Source organism: Labeo rohita, chromosome 12 (assembly GCF_022985175.1).
Source record: "Labeo rohita strain BAU-BD-2019 chromosome 12, IGBB_LRoh.1.0, whole genome shotgun sequence".
Classification (NCBI taxonomy): Eukaryota; Metazoa; Chordata; class Actinopteri; order Cypriniformes; family Cyprinidae; genus Labeo; species Labeo rohita.
Window position 1 is genome coordinate 662,130 of NC_066880.1, and position 17,442 is coordinate 679,571.

Consider the following 17,442-nt stretch of genomic DNA (forward strand, 5'->3'; position numbering starts at 1 on the left):
TTATGTCATTGGTTTGGGCGACTCGAGACCCCGCCTTGATGAAGAACAGTATGTGTGTGTGTGTGTGTGTGTGTGTGTATGTGTGTATGTGTGTGAGGTGAAAGCGAGAGTGAGGAAGAGCAGGAGAGGAAGAGAGGAACACAAACACTCGCGCGTTTCCTCCTCCACACGCGTTCCCGGCGTAATCCGCGGCTGTCGGTCGGTCCGGTTACCGGAGCCGGTTCGGTTTGGATTTTTTTCGCCCGATGATGATGAGGATGATGATGAAGTTTCTCGGCGCTGTGTGAAGCTTTGTGAGCTGGACGCGGTTCCTGGAGGAGGATGAGCTCATAAACTCACCACTGACTGACATCAGCCATTAACGGTAAGACCACCGGGACCGATCGGGTCTGATCGGGTTTTTATTGGCTCTGATAGGGTCCGATCGCGATCGATCGAGTCTCATTGATCTGATCGGTTCTGGTCGGGGTAGATCGGGTTGTACGGTGTGTTTAATATATGTGTGTGTGTGTATTTGGTTGGCTGCGCAACCTGTGAGTGTGTGTGTGTGTGTGTGTGTGTGTGTGAGAGAGAGAGAGAGAGATACTGCATTACTATTCTGATGATGAACTATTTTTACAGGTGGACTATTTTTAATGTAAATCTTGTACATGTGACCATCCAGATACATATGGAGTTTATTCCAGGTTGGGAAATTATAGAATTATTAATCTGATTATTATTAATAATGTGGATTCAGATCTAAATTGTTTTTTCCCCACACTATATCAAGCTATGAAATGGGACACGTACAAAAAAGTGGCAAAAAGTACTGTGATAATACCATATTTTTTACATGCATGTTGGTTATTTTTACAGTAATTTACAGTAGCGTAAAGGCCATGGTCTGTAAAAATAGCATCAAATTATGATGTGGTGCTGGTAATTATTGCAATACTTGGATTCAGATGTTCAGTATTTGTCTTCAGTAGCACAGTGTGTGAGTCTGCAGTGGTGTTTAACCTTATACTGTGAATTACTGTGAATTCCCTTAATTATCTATTAATTATTAATAGGACGAGTTGATGGCGTCAGGTTTGAGTCGTGCTCAGTGGTTTGTGGTTAAATAATAACTCAGATGTGTTCAGATGTTTGGCTGCTCGTAGTTCAGTTCATTTGAGGTCGTTCTGTGTTTCTGTCAGATTCACTATCAGATAAAAGTGTATGATTCTCTTGATGTCGTGATTGCTTGTGATGTTCTGCACTTGTTTGGATAAAAGCATTTGCTAAATGAAATGCTTCAAATGAGTTTTCTCAAGAAATTTAAATGCAAACGTGAATTTCTGTACAAAATCACTGATTTTTATTGATGTACGAGTTGTAAGATCAAAGTGAAGTCCTTCAAGTTTAAAATGAGTTGTTTAGAGACTGAAGATTTGAAATAGAACAGTTTGATTCTTTTAAATGAATCAGTTCTAGTGGTTCACTCATTGGTCTGAAGGAATCATTTGCAAATAAGTGAATTTGAACTTTTTTTTAAATATTCCAAATCCTTATCCAGAAGTCACAGAAGTGTATAAATGACACTGAATAATTAATACAACATTAAATGCACATATCCAGAAAGTGTACAGCGATCAGTACATGAACTCACAGATGTCCTGTATTATTAACTTTAACTTAAACATAGCTTAGGAATCAAACTGCATCTGTCTCGTGCTGTAGATTGTGACTCTGGACCACAAAAACCAGTCATAATGGTCAATTTCTTTTCTGGAAGCTGAATAAATGAGCTTTCCATTGATGTATGTTATAATTTGTGAGGATAGGAAAATATTTGGCTGAGATACAACTATTTGAAAATCTGGAATCTGAGGGTGCAAAAAATCTAAATATTGAGAAAATCACCTTTAAAGTTGTCCAAATGAAGTTCTTAGCAATGCATATTACTAATCAAAAATTAAGTCTCGATATATTTACGGTAGGAAATGTACAAAATATCTTCATGGAACATGATCTTTACTTAACATTCCAATGATATTTGGCATAAAAGAAAATAGCCAATGTATTGTTGGCTATTGCTTCAAATATCCCTGTGCTACTTAAGACTGGTTTTGTGGTTCAGAACTGTCTCCTCACAGCCATCATCATGTGTCTTTAAAAGCAGCGGCGGTGTGCGACCGCAGTTACACTTATTATTAGCTTCAAACATAATCCAGCTCTAATTTAACTCGTACTAATGATGTACTCCAGAATTTGCATGCACATAATCTTCCAAGGGTGTCTCAAAGGCAAACGACAAAAGCCTTTTATGCCGTCGTAAAGAAAGAGAGTCTCTGCTGGCGTGTAAAGGAGAAATCTCTATTGTGAGCGGCCGTATGAAAGCGCTGTTAAGTGAAATGGAAATACTACATATCATCAGTTAGAAGAAGTAGTGTAGATGATTTCATCCTTCAGGCTTTTGTGTGGTTGTCAGCACGTCTGCTCTTTTATTCAGGACTTCAGATCGGTCTCAAGGTTAAAGTTGTGCTTTTGCAGGACGAGACTCCTGCGTGTGCTGTAATTGAGGACGACTGGAGCAAACGCAGGCCTGATCTGAGATCTGCTGGGCTTACGGTTATATGTATTCATTTAGCAGTTTGTCATAAAAAGCACATAGTGCACAATAGCCTAAACTAGATTAGTACACAAACTGGAGCAGAAGAGAGATCTGGACATTTGCAGCTTGTTCCAGCGGTGTTGAACAGAGAGAGTGAAGTGTCTGGAAAACGACTTTATGCTGTTTTTAATGATCAATCAACCAGATGTTGCTTGTTCATTGCTAGACTTTAAACAGTAGGAGGAATATGCAATGTATAATATACTGCCTCTGAGCTATACTCTACATGAGTATGTAAATGCTTCTAGCTCAAACTAAGTTTCAAGTGTTTCAAAATACCTCTGCAGTTTATAATGTAAGTATGTGTTGCATTCTCAGCTTGACATGATATGTGCACATAATGCCAATTTAGGCCAGAAACATACTTTTTGCAAGTATATCTGAAACGAATTTAAACTGAGGCAACACTGAGAATGTTGCCTCAGAATGCACTGCATGATTTTGTCAAATATTTATATATATATCTACACACCAGAACAATTCATTTAAATTGCTATCAATGAGAGAAAATGCAGTGTGCATTTTCCAGTTACTAATTGGTCATTGCATCATTTAAAAAGCTGCAATTCTCATAGAAACAGTCAGTCTGTGTCCTTGTGCTTGTTACTGCACATGCACATTGACTGGAGCAACCTGAAATAGAAGATTTTTCATGCTAATTGAGCATGAAAAGACACATTTATAAGGCAGTTCATATCAGAATGTATTGCTAATGATAAAACCTTTATTGAAATGTAAAGTTTATTTTTTCACACTTTTTGAGTGTAAAAACAAAATTTGTGACCCTGGACCACAAAACCAGTCTTAAGGGTCAAGTTTTTGAAATTGAAGTTTACACATGATCGGAAAAAGCTTTCTAAAAAAAAGCTTTCCACTGATGTATGGTTTGTTAGGATAGGACAATATTTGGCTGTGATATAATTATTTGAAAATTTGGAATCTGAGAGTGCAAAACAATCTTTAAAGCCTTTAAATTTGTCCAAATTAAGTTTTTAGTAATGCATGTCACTAATCAAAAATTAAGTTTTGATATATTTACAGTAGGAAACTTACAAAATATTTTCATGAAACATAATCTTTACTTAATATCCTAATGATTTTTGGCATAAAAGAAAAATCGATCATTTTGACCCATGCAATGTATTTTTGGCTATTGCTGTATACCCATGCTACCTGTTACTAATGTGAAATACATTATTGAAATGTACATTTTTTACACTGTTCGAGTGTAAAAACAACATTTATGAAGCAGTTTATATCAAATTTTATTGCTGATATAAAATATGTTATTGTAATGTAAATGTAAGTGTAAAAAGTACATTTTTACGGCAGTTCATAACACATTTTATTGTTGGTATTAAATGTGAGTATTAAATATATAATATAAAATAGCCTATGTTTTTTTTGTTTTGTTTTTTTGCACTATTTTAATTTAAAATCGCATCCAAAATAAAGGTTTTTGTTTACATAATATATGAATGTATACAGTGTATTTATTATGTATATATAAATACACACACATGCATGTGTACATTTAAGAAAAATGTTTTGTATATATATATATATATATATATATATATATATATACAATATAAATTATATGAATATAAGTATATACATGGAAATGCATGGAAATGTTTTCAAATTATATATATATAGTATGTATGTTATTTATAAATACATAATAAATATACACAGTACACATATATATATTATGTAAACAAGTGCCCAGCACTACTAAAAACAACATTTCAGACTTTTAATGCTATTTAAGTGTAAAAACAACATTTATGAGGCAGTTCATATCAGATTTTATTGTTGGTATTAAATATGTTATTGCAATATAAAATAGCCTTTTTTCGTGCTGTGCAACGATTATGCATCCAAAATAAAGGTTTTTGCTTACCTAATATATGAGTGTGTACTGTGTATATTTATTATGTATATATAAATACACATGCATGTATATATTTAAGAAAAATGCATTAAAATATATTTATATATAATATGTTTTCTATATATATACTAAAAACAACATTTCAGCACTACTAAAAACAACATTTCTGATTTTTAAATGCTGTTTAAGTGTAAAAGCAACATTTCTGACACGGTTCATGTCAGGTTTTATTGCTGATTTTTGAGTTTTCAGTATTTCCCCATTCATGCAGACAGGAGACATAACAAATGTGTTTGATTTTCTCAAAAGGGAACTGCTTTTGTTGCGTTCTGAATTGCATTCTGACACATCATGGGATGCAATAATGCATGAAATTGAGTTTATGTATGTAGAAGTGTTTGTGTTCATGCACTTGTGTGTGTTTTGTGCTGAAAGTGACAGTTCACCCACAAATCTAACTTCCTATCTAATGTTGTTTCAGCTCCCATTGACTTCCATTGTACTTTTTGTCAGTGGGAACTGAAACTGTTTGATTACCAGCATTCTTTAAAATATCTTCTTTTGTGCTCCACAGAAGAAAGAGACTCATACAAGACTAAACGATGACAGAATTTTCACTTTTGGTTGAACGAGTGATGAGATTGCACATTTGTATTGTGTTATCCGAGTATTCGCATGCGTGTTTATTTGGATTTCTCTCATTTTGGCATCCAAAAGTTTCTCAGTTTCTCTGCTACGAGCTTCCTGTTAAAGCTCACGGAACAGCTGAAGTCTGGTCTCAGAGGCCTGATGGATTTGTGTAGGAACAGCACTGAATGTGTTCACAGCCTGCTCTGATCCTCTCTGGGAACGATCAGGTGTTTACCATATTCTCTCCAGCTTTATAAGCTCTTAATGATTGTTTGCGTGTCGATTCCAGAAGATCTGATTGGCTCCGATCTCTCACACACACACACACACTCTCCCGTGGAGGCCGGACAGATGGCGACCCTTCGCTCTCAGTGCAGGAACATAAGAGCCCCTCGCTGAGATGACGAGGACGTGGCCGCTGAAGCGAATCTGCGGAAACGCCTCCGACTGTAACTCAGATCAAACCGTTCGCGAGTAACAACCGAATGACAGATGATGAGAGTTTCTCTGATATCCTTCATCCTCCGCTGTAAGAGCAGCTCTGGAGTGATGGAGTGATTGTTGAGGAGTAGATCGGGTTATGATGAGCACTGTGTTAAAACGCTTCTCCAGGACCTGAAAGTGATACTAAAATAACACGTTTTGATTCTGCTGTGCTGTAAATGTGGCCTGATATTAAATGCGATTCCCGGACCACAAAACCAGTCACACACAAAAATGCAAATGCATATTTTCCAGGTTGTTAAACTTTTTGAGTCTCAAAAAAATGTTAAAGGAGAAGTCCACTTCCAGAACAAAAATGTACAGATAATGTAGTCACCCCCTTGTCATCCAAGATGTTCATGTCTTTTTTTCTTTAGCCGTAAAGAAATTATGTTTTTGAGGAAAACGTTTCTGTATTTTTCTCCATATAATGGACTGATATGGTGCCCGAGTTTGAACTTCCAAAATGCAGTTTAAATGCGGCTTCAAATGATCACAAATGTGGTTGTAAACGATCCCAGCTGAGGAAGAAGGGTCTTATCTAGCAAAACCATTGGTTATTTTTATTAAAATAAGACAATTTAAATACTTTTTAATGTCAAACGCTCGTCTTGTCTTACTCTGTCTGGACTGTTTTTGTTCCGGTTCATGACAGTTAGTGTATGTCGAAAAACTCCCATCTCATGTTCTCCCTCAACTTCAAAATCGTCCTGTATCACTGTTCTACCTTTTTTGTTGAAGGGGTCATCGGATGCAAACTTTGAAACGTTTGAACATTAATGTGTGTTGTCAGTGTATGTACAAATCTACCCTATAATGATAAAAATCCATGCAGTGGTTTTTAATTAATCTGTAAGAATAATATTCCCTTTTTCAAATCGAGCCGTTCTCAGATGCCTGTCGTTGTGGCGTCACATGACAGAGGACACTCCCACCATAGTTGATTGACATGAGCTGGATGTAATAATGAACATAGTGGTCGTCATTTACTCCCGACATCTGAGCCGCTGAAGATGCAGTGGATTACGTTTGTTTGTGAAGGGAATGAACCTCCCCATCTACATATATCCGTCTATGTTTGCGCGAATCATTCATGATCCAGCTTCACTTACAGCAGAAGTCAGTATAAGGGTTTTTTTATGAATCTTTGCGATCGCCTTTCCTTATAACGTGGTAGTTAGGAAGTTTAGCGGCTAAACGCGGCTAATGTAAACAAGATCATCATTCCACAGAGAGAAGAGAGGGGCGGGGTGAGCAGAGCTCATTAACATTTAAAGGAACAACCCCTTAGAATGAGATGATTTTTGCATTTTAGCTCATTTTGACAAGGTAAAAATGGTGTTGTTTTACAAAACCATTGAGAATTTTTAATCAAAGTATATTAGAGAGTTCAGGAAGAGTAAGACAAAACGAGCGTTTGAGATTAAAAAGTATTTAAATTGTATTGTTTTGTGTACTGATCGTTTCACTAGATAAGACCCTTCTTCCTCAGCTGGGATCGTTTACAACCGCATTTGTGATTGTTTGAAGCTGCATTTAAACTACATTTTGGAAGTTCAAAATCGGGGCACCATATCAGTCCATTATATGGAGAAAAATGCTGAAATGTTTTCTTCAAAAAACATCATTTCTTTACGACTGAAGAAAGAAAGGCATGAAGATCTTGGATGACAAGTGGGTGAGTATGTGTAAATTGTTGTTCTGGAAGTGAACTTCTCCTTTAAGGCTTTGTGAGTTCCCAGCATGCATAAATTATGCAGTTACTGTTATAGGATTATTGTTTTGCTGTTTGCTGTTTGCTTAATTTAAACTTTTTGTTGTTGTTTTGTTATTATTGTTAGTAATTTGTTGCACTGTGCTGTAAAGAGCACAGTTGATTGCAACCGTTCTTGAGGTTTGTGTGTCTAGTTTTGAGGTTAATATCTGTTTGCTGGATATCTCAGTCTTGTTGTTTTACAAACAAAGACAATGTTGTTTACATAGTTATCCATTAAAGTTTTTATAACAATTCTATAACAACACTGTTTGTCATTTGTAAATAAACAAAAAATGCTACATAAAAAAAGAAATGATTGATACATAAAAAATAATTATTAAACTAAAATTTAAATTGTTAATTGTTTCAGTTGCTGTGACAAGACTTTTTCTGTTAGCAAAAAAAAAAATCAGCATTGCATGAACAAACAAATTTATGTTTGCTAAACAAAGTATCTTTACTGAAAAAAAAATTTGTTGAGAGAACTCAAAAGTCTTACTGCATCAAGTTAAGTTTTCTCAACTATTTATTTTTTACACTGTAAGGGTCAATTTTTTCAAGTGAGATTTATACTGTACATCATCTAAAGCTGAATAAATTGATGTATGGTTTGTTATGATAGAACAATATTTGAGATGCAACTATTTGAAAATCTGGAATCTGAGGGTGCAAAAAAATCAAAATATTGAGAAAATCACCTTTAAAGTTGCACTAATTAAGCTCTTGGCAATGCATATTACTAATCAAAAATAAAGTTTTGATATATTTACAGTAGGAAATTAACAAAATATCTTCATGGAACATGATCTTTACTTAATATCCTAATGATTTTTGGCATAAAAGAAAAAATTTGACCCATACAATGTATTGTTGGCAATTGCTACAAATATACCTGGGATACTTAAGACTGGTTTTGTGCTTCAGGGTCACAAATGTGATTCTCAGATCTGAAGTGTTTGCAGTGATGAGTCCAGAAGTCAGGTTTTGTTCATCCGTCAGTGTTAACATGAGTGAACATCACACACTTCCAGCTAAAAGAGCAGTGAATGTTGTGAGGGGCGGCGGGCAGCTGGACTTTGTGTCTTGTTGGACTGAGAATGTTTTCGGAAACTGAAGACAATGAACCATCTGCACACGGCAGGGAGGCAGAGAGAGACGGAGTGTTACCGCTGAGAGCCCGTCCGCCATTGTTATTACACGCCTGTTAGACGCAGAGAGAGAAAGTGGAGGGGTGGAAACACACACACACACACACACACGTGTGGACACTGAGATGAGACAATCTGCAGCTGTGATGGGACGGCATGTCTAATTTTTGGACTTGTACTATGATAATAGCATTGATTTTTGTGAATGTACCATAGTAGTAATGCTATCATTTGTGACCCTGGAGCACAAAACCGTTCATAAGTATCACAGGTATATTTGTAGCAGTAGCCAAAAATACATTGTATGGGTCAAAATGATCAATTTTTCTTTTATGCCAAGAATCATTAGGATATTAAGTAAAGATCATGTTCCATCAAGATATTTTGTACATTTACTACCATAAATATATCAAAACTTAATTTTGATTAGTTATATGCATTGATAAGATTGTCATTTAGACTATTTTAAAGGTGATTTTCTCAATATTTAGATTTTTTTGCACCCTCAGATTCCAAACCTGTTCTAACAAACCATACATCAATGGAAAGCTTGTTTATAAAGCTTTTTTAAATTGAAAAATTGACTGGTTTTGTGGTCCAGGGTCACATTTGTTGAGTGAGGTATCATTGTTATGATGGTAATATCATTTTTTGGATATTTCATGGTAATTGTATGGGTTTATTCATGTAGCAAATTGTAATTAGGGTTGTTCAGAATTTTGAAATGCTTCATATACTGTATAAAAAAATGTATTTAATTCAAAAGTATGGGGTTGGAAAGATTTTTTTTTTAAAGAAATTGCTACTTTTATTAATCAAGGATGCATTCAGTTGACATTTATAATGTTACAAAATATTTCTATTTGAAATAAACGCTGTTCTTCTAAACTTTCTATTCATCTGTGGATCCTGAAAAATAAAAGGTATTGAGTTTCCACAAAAATATCAACATTGTTAGTCATAAATGTTTGTTGAACAGCAAATCAGCATATTAGAATGATTTCTGAAGGATCATGTGACACTGAAGACTGGAGTAATGATGCTGAAAATTCAGCTTTGATTACAGAAATAAATTAAAGTTTAACAGATATTCACATAGAAAACAGCTATTTTAAATTAGAATAATATTTCACATTTTTTACAGTAGTTTTAATCAAATAAATTCAGCTTTGATGAGCAGAAGAGACATTCAAAACATTAAAAAACGTAATTATTTCAAACCACCAGTGTGTTTCATCACATTAAACTGCAAATGAACATTTTTTAGGCTTCAGGTTGAAAGCGTTGAGTTTCTTTAAATTCCATTTCAGTAAATTCCTCTTGCTTTCTTTGCAATTGAACATCTGATGTGCTGCACACAAATAAGAGTCAGTTCTTCAGTTCTAAATTTTGCACAACCCTGATTGAACGTATGCCTTCCCTAGTGAAAAATAAATATGCTAAAAAGTACATACTACAAAGTATACTACAAATAGATTTACATATTATGCACTTAATAAAAATACCATGCAATTGTACTTTTAGTATGCTAAACTGGTACGTAATGTATTTTAATTGTGTATAAGTAGAGCTGAACTCTAACTAAAGATATACTGAAGTATGTTTGTGAAACTATTGCAAGTTTACTTTAGATACACTTTGCATTTAGATACATCCTCATCAATAGTGATATTAAAATATATTTTAGGCGTAATATTAAGAAATGTGCATTGTGCACAAGTAGTGCTCCAAATAAAGTTTAATTCAATTTTTTATAGTAAGTAAGCGATATGTCAGTAAATATGGTGATAGACTTAAAGCATAAAATAAATGCATTTTAAATCTATTATTTTTTACTAGGGGTGTCAGAATTGGCACATGAGTGTTAGATTTTTTGAGAGGAAATATGATGCCTTCCAGGTTTATAATGTGTAGATTCAGCGTTTAGTGCTTAAGTAACAGGAAACACGTGCAAAACGCTTCATGAAGATGCACACAGGAGCTCCTCTGTAAAGTTTTGAGGGACACATCGACATCTCGTACGACGGCTCGTGACATTTGCAAAGGTCTGCGGGAAGATGCGTTTGTGACGGCGCTAAATTACAGACTCCAGACTATTGAAATGTCAGTTTGCGTGTGAATGCGTCTCCTGTTGGATCATAAATCGCTCGTCTTCAGTCTGAGGACACAAACCCTGCTTCTGTTGCTTCATTTGAGCCCGTGACATTCAGAGCAGCTCCCCGATTCATCCACGCTTTATAACTCTCGCATGAATGCTGCGTTTCTGTTTATTCTTCGAAAGAGCCAGATTCACACTCGCACACTCACAAAGAGCCTTAAAATAGCACTGACCGCTTTATATTTACGTGCGTGGGGAGCGAGCGGAAGAAGAGCTGTGATTGTAGCCGCTCTTGAGTGATTTTTTTATGTAACAATTTTCCATAAAGCCTGTAATTTCTCTAAGAACTGAGCCGAGGCCTCGCGCTGACCTTTGGAAATGATGTCGGCCTAAATTGCACATTATTTTTCCTCGATTAGAGAGACGCGCGTCCCTCTGGAGGAAATGCTTTAACTGTCTGAGGGCTGAAGGAATAAAGATGCTCATGAATAATGAACGACTCCGTCCCGCGGTGGCTTTCTGAACGAGTCTTTATTCGTTAGCTAATGATTTATAGTCACGCCGGTTAAATATTACCCGCTGCGGTTCCACCGTTAGGCTGCGGTTCTGTCGCTCATACGGGAACACGGCCTGTTTGTTTACCATCAGCTCTTTGTTCTGGTTTAGTCTCAGTGCTGGTTAAACTGTAACTGCTCATGTGTAACTGTAACTCACCTCTAGACAGCTTTTTCCATAAATATCACATTTTACTAGGAAATACATCTTATTATGGAATAAAAATGGGTCGATAAGGGTTACTACAGTAATAATATTATAGTTTAAATATTAAATAAAATTAAATATTAAAAAGAAATATTATTTATTTCAAAACTAAAACTAAAAAAATAATGCAAACTAGACTTTAAAAAATTAAGCATTTTAATAAAAATAAAGACAACAAAATTACTAAGATGTGGATGAAAATGAAAATAGAAAGTATAAAAAAAAATTCAAAAAATATCTAAAAACTATAATTGATGTTCATGTTGATTTTAATAAAATGAATTAAATGCAGTGCAAAAACTAAAATAAAATTAATGAATAAAAATTAAACATTTTAATAAAAATAAAGATGACAAAATTACTAAAATATGAATAAAATGTGAATAAATTAAATTATAAAATATAAAAATAAAAAAATATATAAGAACTATAATTGATGTTCATGTTGATTTTAATAAAATGAATGAAATGCAGTGCAAAAACAAAAAAAAATAATAATGAAAACTAAACAAAAAATTAAGCATTTTAATAAAAATAAAGATGGCAAAATTACCAAAGTCAATGAAAGTTAAAATAAAAATAGAAAGCATAAAAATAAAAAAGAATTCAAAATATAAATAAAAACTAACTGATGTTCATGTTGATTTTAATAAACATGAATTAAATGCAATGCAAAAACAAAAATAAAAAATTAATGAAAACTAGACAAAAAATTAAGCATTGTAATAAAAAAGACGACAAAATTACTAAAATGTAAATGAAAGTTACAATTAAAATAGAAAATATAAAAATAAAAAAGGATTCAAAATATATATAAAAACTATAATTGATGTTCATGTTGATTTTAATAAACATGAATTAAATGCAATGCAAAAACTAAAAAATAATGAAAACTAGACTAAAAAAGTAAGCATTGTAATAATGACAAAATTACTAAAATGGGAATGAAAATATAAAATATAAAAACAAAAAAAAGATTCAAAATATAAATTAAAACAAACTGATGTTCATGTTGATTTTAATAAACATTAATTAAATTCAATGCAAAAACTAAAATAAGAAAAACTAGACAAAAAAATTAAGCATTTTATTAAAACAACGACAACAAAATTACTAAAATGTGAATGAAAATTAAAATGAAAATAGAAAGAAGAAAAAGATTCAAAATATATATAAAAACTATAATTGATGTTCATATTGATTTCAATAAACATGCAGTGCAAAAACTAAATGCAATGCAAAAACGGATGTTTTTACTCAATATTTTTGTCTTGTTCTCCAGTACAAATTTCTAAAAACCTTCGTAAATGAAGATGCATTTACTGGAGATGCAGAATGACAAGACAAGATGTTAAAATGATGTGCGCTTATCTGCCGATGGAGAAAAACATTTTTTGAGTGTGTTATATTGAGTGATGAACCCTTACGATCTGATGTGGTTTAGTAAAGATCAGCAGCGCTGGCAGTTCAGGACCTTCTGTGTCTCAGTGGTTTTGGTTTGTGTCAGACATGCGTAATGGGATATTAAATTACCCAGCGTCCTCTGCTCCACCTGGACCCGGGCCATCTGTTCCTGCGCTCCGTATCTTCTGATGCATCAGGTGACGGATGCGGGAATGAACGCTCTGATTCTCTGATGAGCGCCGTCATCACGGCAAAACCCTGAGCCGAGTCTGTTCAGCTGTGATTTGTGGCCCGTTTCAGGATGATTTTGAATGTGTTTGTTCCTCAGACTGTGACTGTGTTGTTCAAAAAGGAAAATAAAGATCCTGCGAGCTTCATTCTCATGCAGATCAGAACAGACTGAAATTCAATGAAACATGTCGATCTTCATCATTACAGTCAACAAAGACACTCGAGCAACCTCAAATAACATCACGATTAATCAAGATAAAACTGAGCTATGCTTAGTGTAATTATTAAATCGCAAAGGCTTTTGTTTAATTAAAACATTTACCATTGTGTTTATTACACGACAATATTTGGCTGAGATACAACTATTTAAAAATCTGGAATCTGAGGGTGCAAAAAAAATCAAAATATTGAGAAAATCGCGTTTAAAGTTGTGCCAATGAAGTTGTTAGCAATGCATATTACTATTCAAAAATTAAGGTTTGATATATTTAAGTTGGGAAGTGTACTAAATATCTTCATGGAACACGATCTTTACTTAATATCACAATGATTTTTGGTATAAAAAAGGAAAAATTAATCATTTTGACACATACAATGTATTTTTGGCTATTGCTATGAATATATTTTGTATTTGTATAATTTTTTGTTTAATATAATATTGTTACTATAATGTTTAGTAATATGTTATTTAAATTATTTAGTAATAATAATCATATTATTATTATTATCATTAGTAGTAGTAGTATTGATATATTATTATTGATAATAATAATTATTATTATTATTATTATTATTAACAAACTAAGTAAGTAAATAAATAAATGGTTTATCGTTTGAAAACTGAAGAAATTAAGACAACCATTAATATTATTATTTTAATTTAACATTTATTTAAATTAAATTGATTTATACCATAAATTATATTATTATTTTTTTTTTTTTAGATTTTGTCCTAAATGCATTTTTATTTTATTAAGATTTATTTTATTTTTATTTTTAGTATTTTTATAATTTTTAGTTTAATATAATATTGTTATTACAATATTTAGTAATATATTATTTAGTATTATTATTATTATTATTATTATTTTATAGCTGTATTAATATATAATCCAGACAAATGGGTGAAATTGTGCAGCCCTACAAACAACCACAGTAAACCTGAAGCTTTGCTTTTTAAATAACATTTTAAAATTGCAATTTTTCTGATATTGATTTTTTTTCCCCCTGAATAGTCCAGCCCTAGATTTTTGGAGAAAACCTGTATTTTCCAGCCGTTTGTCGTGATCTCTGCATTATTCTGTGATTATTCATCAGATGGAAAATATTGTAATGGAGGCGTGTAGGAAAACAGCAAAGCTGCGTCTGCGTTATCACACACTGTTTCTCATTCGGCTCCGCCGTCACAAACACTGAGTGAAGATGGAAAAACTTCAGTCTGTGATCAGAACGTGTAGTTAGGAAGGATTTGACTGAACATTATTAAACATCATCTACTGTTGTTTAGTTGTCTGGAGGAAAATCTAAGAGAACAGCATACTATAGTTATAGTTAATTGTATAGTTAATTGCAAAAAAACACATGCATGTCAAAATGCACAGTAGTATTCATTCTGAACACGGCCGACAGATGTGTGTGAATCAGAGAAACTCCATGGAAATGTTGAGGCAGGTTTATTGGGAGAATCCCTGTGTTTCCTCCGGGTCTCTCCTGACAGAGCTCATTTTATGAGTGCACTAAGTAGCCAGTGTATAAAAGTTTACTAGACTGTTTACGAGCGTCGCCGATCCTCTCCAGGGGTTTCAACAAACCGTAGGGCCGTAGATTGATTCCAGCGGCCGAACGCTGAGAGAAATGAGCTGCTCACAGATCTCACAACAGATCCGTCTGGATCAAAACACTCACTGAGTGTCCGTCTGAGAGCAGAATGGATGCTGATATTTATGAGTGAAAGTCAATGGCAGGTTGTGTTTCTGTAGCTGGCAGGTGAGCGTCAGCGTCTCGTTTCTTTGATCAAATGTCTCATCTGAACCTCGCTGCTCGTATTTTGTTCTCCACAACCTCTGTACAACCCCAGATACTGGCACAAACCACAAAGACGACCTGTGTGCGTCTGACCGCCGGTCCGTCCAGAAAACTGACTGATCCTGTTTACTGGTGCACACGCTAACCGTTCCAGAGTCTGGAGTGATTTTTAATGTTTTGAAAGAAGTCTCTTCTGCTCACCAGCGCTGCATTTATTTGAGTAAAAATGCAGTTAAAACAGTAAAAAATGTGAAATAATATTACTATTTAAAATATCTGTTTTCTATGTGAATATCTGTTCAAATGTGATTTATTTCTGTGATCAAAGCTGAATTTTCAGCATCATTACTCCAGTCTTCAGTGTCACATGATCCTTCATAATTAATCTAATATGCTGATTTCTGATTATTATCAATGTTAAAAACAATTGCGCTGTTATTAAATTAAATTAAATTAAATTAAATATTAAAAACTTAAAAACATGAAATGAAAATTAGGCAACTAACTGAAATAAAATGTTTAAATTAAGCAGTAAAATTACTAATACTAAAATAAAAATAAATTAAAACTAAATATTTAAAATATATTTTTTTATCTAATTAAAATAACAAAAGCACAAAATGTTAAACTTAAACTAAAATTTATTCATATACATATGCATATTAATATAAATATTAAACTTAAAAAAACAACAACTTAAACTTAAAAACTTTAATGAAAATTAGAAATGTTGCCTTAGCATCTAGCTAAAAATAATTAAATTAAATGAAATTTAAATTAAATTAAATATTAAAATAAAAAAATATTCAATTATATTAAATATTAAAAACTTCAACTTAAAAACATAAAATGAAAATTAGAAATGTTGCAACCAGGGCAGCTAACCCAAACAAATGATTGTGTTAAATACTAAAATTACTAATACTAAAATAAGAATAAACTAAAACTAAATATTTAAAATACAGGGATTTTTTTTTTATCTAATTAAAATAACAAAAGCACAAAATGTTAAGCTTAAACTAAAATGAATTCATATACATATTAATATTAATATTAAACTTAAAAAAAAAAAGAAAATTAAAAAGATACCTTTCAAAAGTTTCAACTGCAGTGCTAAAATTGCTAAAAGCAAAAATAAAATATAAATATTAGATGAAAATCTTAACATTTGAAAATTTAAAAGAAAATTTGACAACTAACCAAATTAAATAAGTTTAAATTGAGGTACTAAAAATGAAATAAAAACAAAAATATATATATATAAATAAAAAAAAGATAAAAGCACAGAAAGCTTTGTAATCTGCACAATATTTAGTGGAAACTGTGATTCACAGATGAATAGAAATTCAATTTTAAATATAAATCTTAAAGATAAATCTGCATCTCAAGTGCCACTAGTTGCAGCACGCAACAGATCGGCCAATCGGGCGTCAGTTGTTCTGTCCAGAGTGGCTGTGATTGGCGGGTTCTGAAGCGGCTCCGCCCCTCACCATAAATAGAGGCGTTCAGAGCTCCTTGAGGATGAATTGTGTTCTGCTGAAGTGCGTCCCGTGTGCTCATATTGTCTTTGCTGTGTAATCTAGTGCTGGGAAATTGATTTGTTTGTTGCGCGCTGAAGTCGGCTCATGAAAAATGGATAAATGTCAGCCTGGTGTAACCATGAAGACAAATAAATGAGCCTCGCCGTGCGTCTGTCAGTGTTTCTGTGCAGTCATTTCCAGCGCAGGCTCTTTGGCTGCTTTGCATGTCAGTTTGTCTGCCGTCTGTCAGCGTGGCGTTCTGTAATTAACCTCCCGTGACCCCATCCACAGTCTGTGAGAGCGTTCATTAACCTGCGCCGACGAACCGCACAGATGAAGGACGAACGAATGATGTGATGTCACGCGGGTTTGCCGATGCGAATCTGACAGGTTTGTCCGTCCGTCATGTGTCAGTTTACACGAGAACTCCGACAGGAAGTGCTCGGATGATCTCGTGTTGACAGTGACTTCCTGTGATGCTGTTGATGTTGATGTTGGACGCTGTGACTCACATATATGATCGTGGAGTGCCGTCTGTCACGCTCGTGTTCTTCTGTTCACTGTGTGTTGAGCTGAAGTGTCTGTGGTTGATTTTCTGATTGAAATGCAAACAGCTGCTCAGTTCTTATGAGCTTTGAATATCATTTATTATACAGTATCTCCTCTTCAGATCATCTGATATCAATTACAAATGTGATTTCCACTGTTAAACACCAAGAGCGTCATGTTCTAGCACAGAGGTTTTCAATGGGGTTTGCATGGAGGTGGAAAACTTCAGAGAAAAGCAGTGTAAAAAAATAAATAAATAATATTTCATGTAAATAAATAAATAAATGTGAGTAAAAATGAA

General features: G+C 33.6%; 1 protein-coding gene across 1 annotated transcript in view; it reads left to right on the plus strand.

Moving 5' to 3' along the window:
- The first annotated feature begins 32 nt into the window (after positions 1-32).
- The window catches only part of ctbp2l (C-terminal binding protein 2, like), a 50,345-nt gene continuing 32,935 nt past the window's right edge, over positions 33-17,442 (plus strand). The window contains exon 1 of the mRNA XM_051124619.1: positions 33-364. The gene's annotated coding sequence lies outside the window, so the exon portion shown is untranslated. The remainder of the gene's footprint in view (positions 365-17,442) is intronic.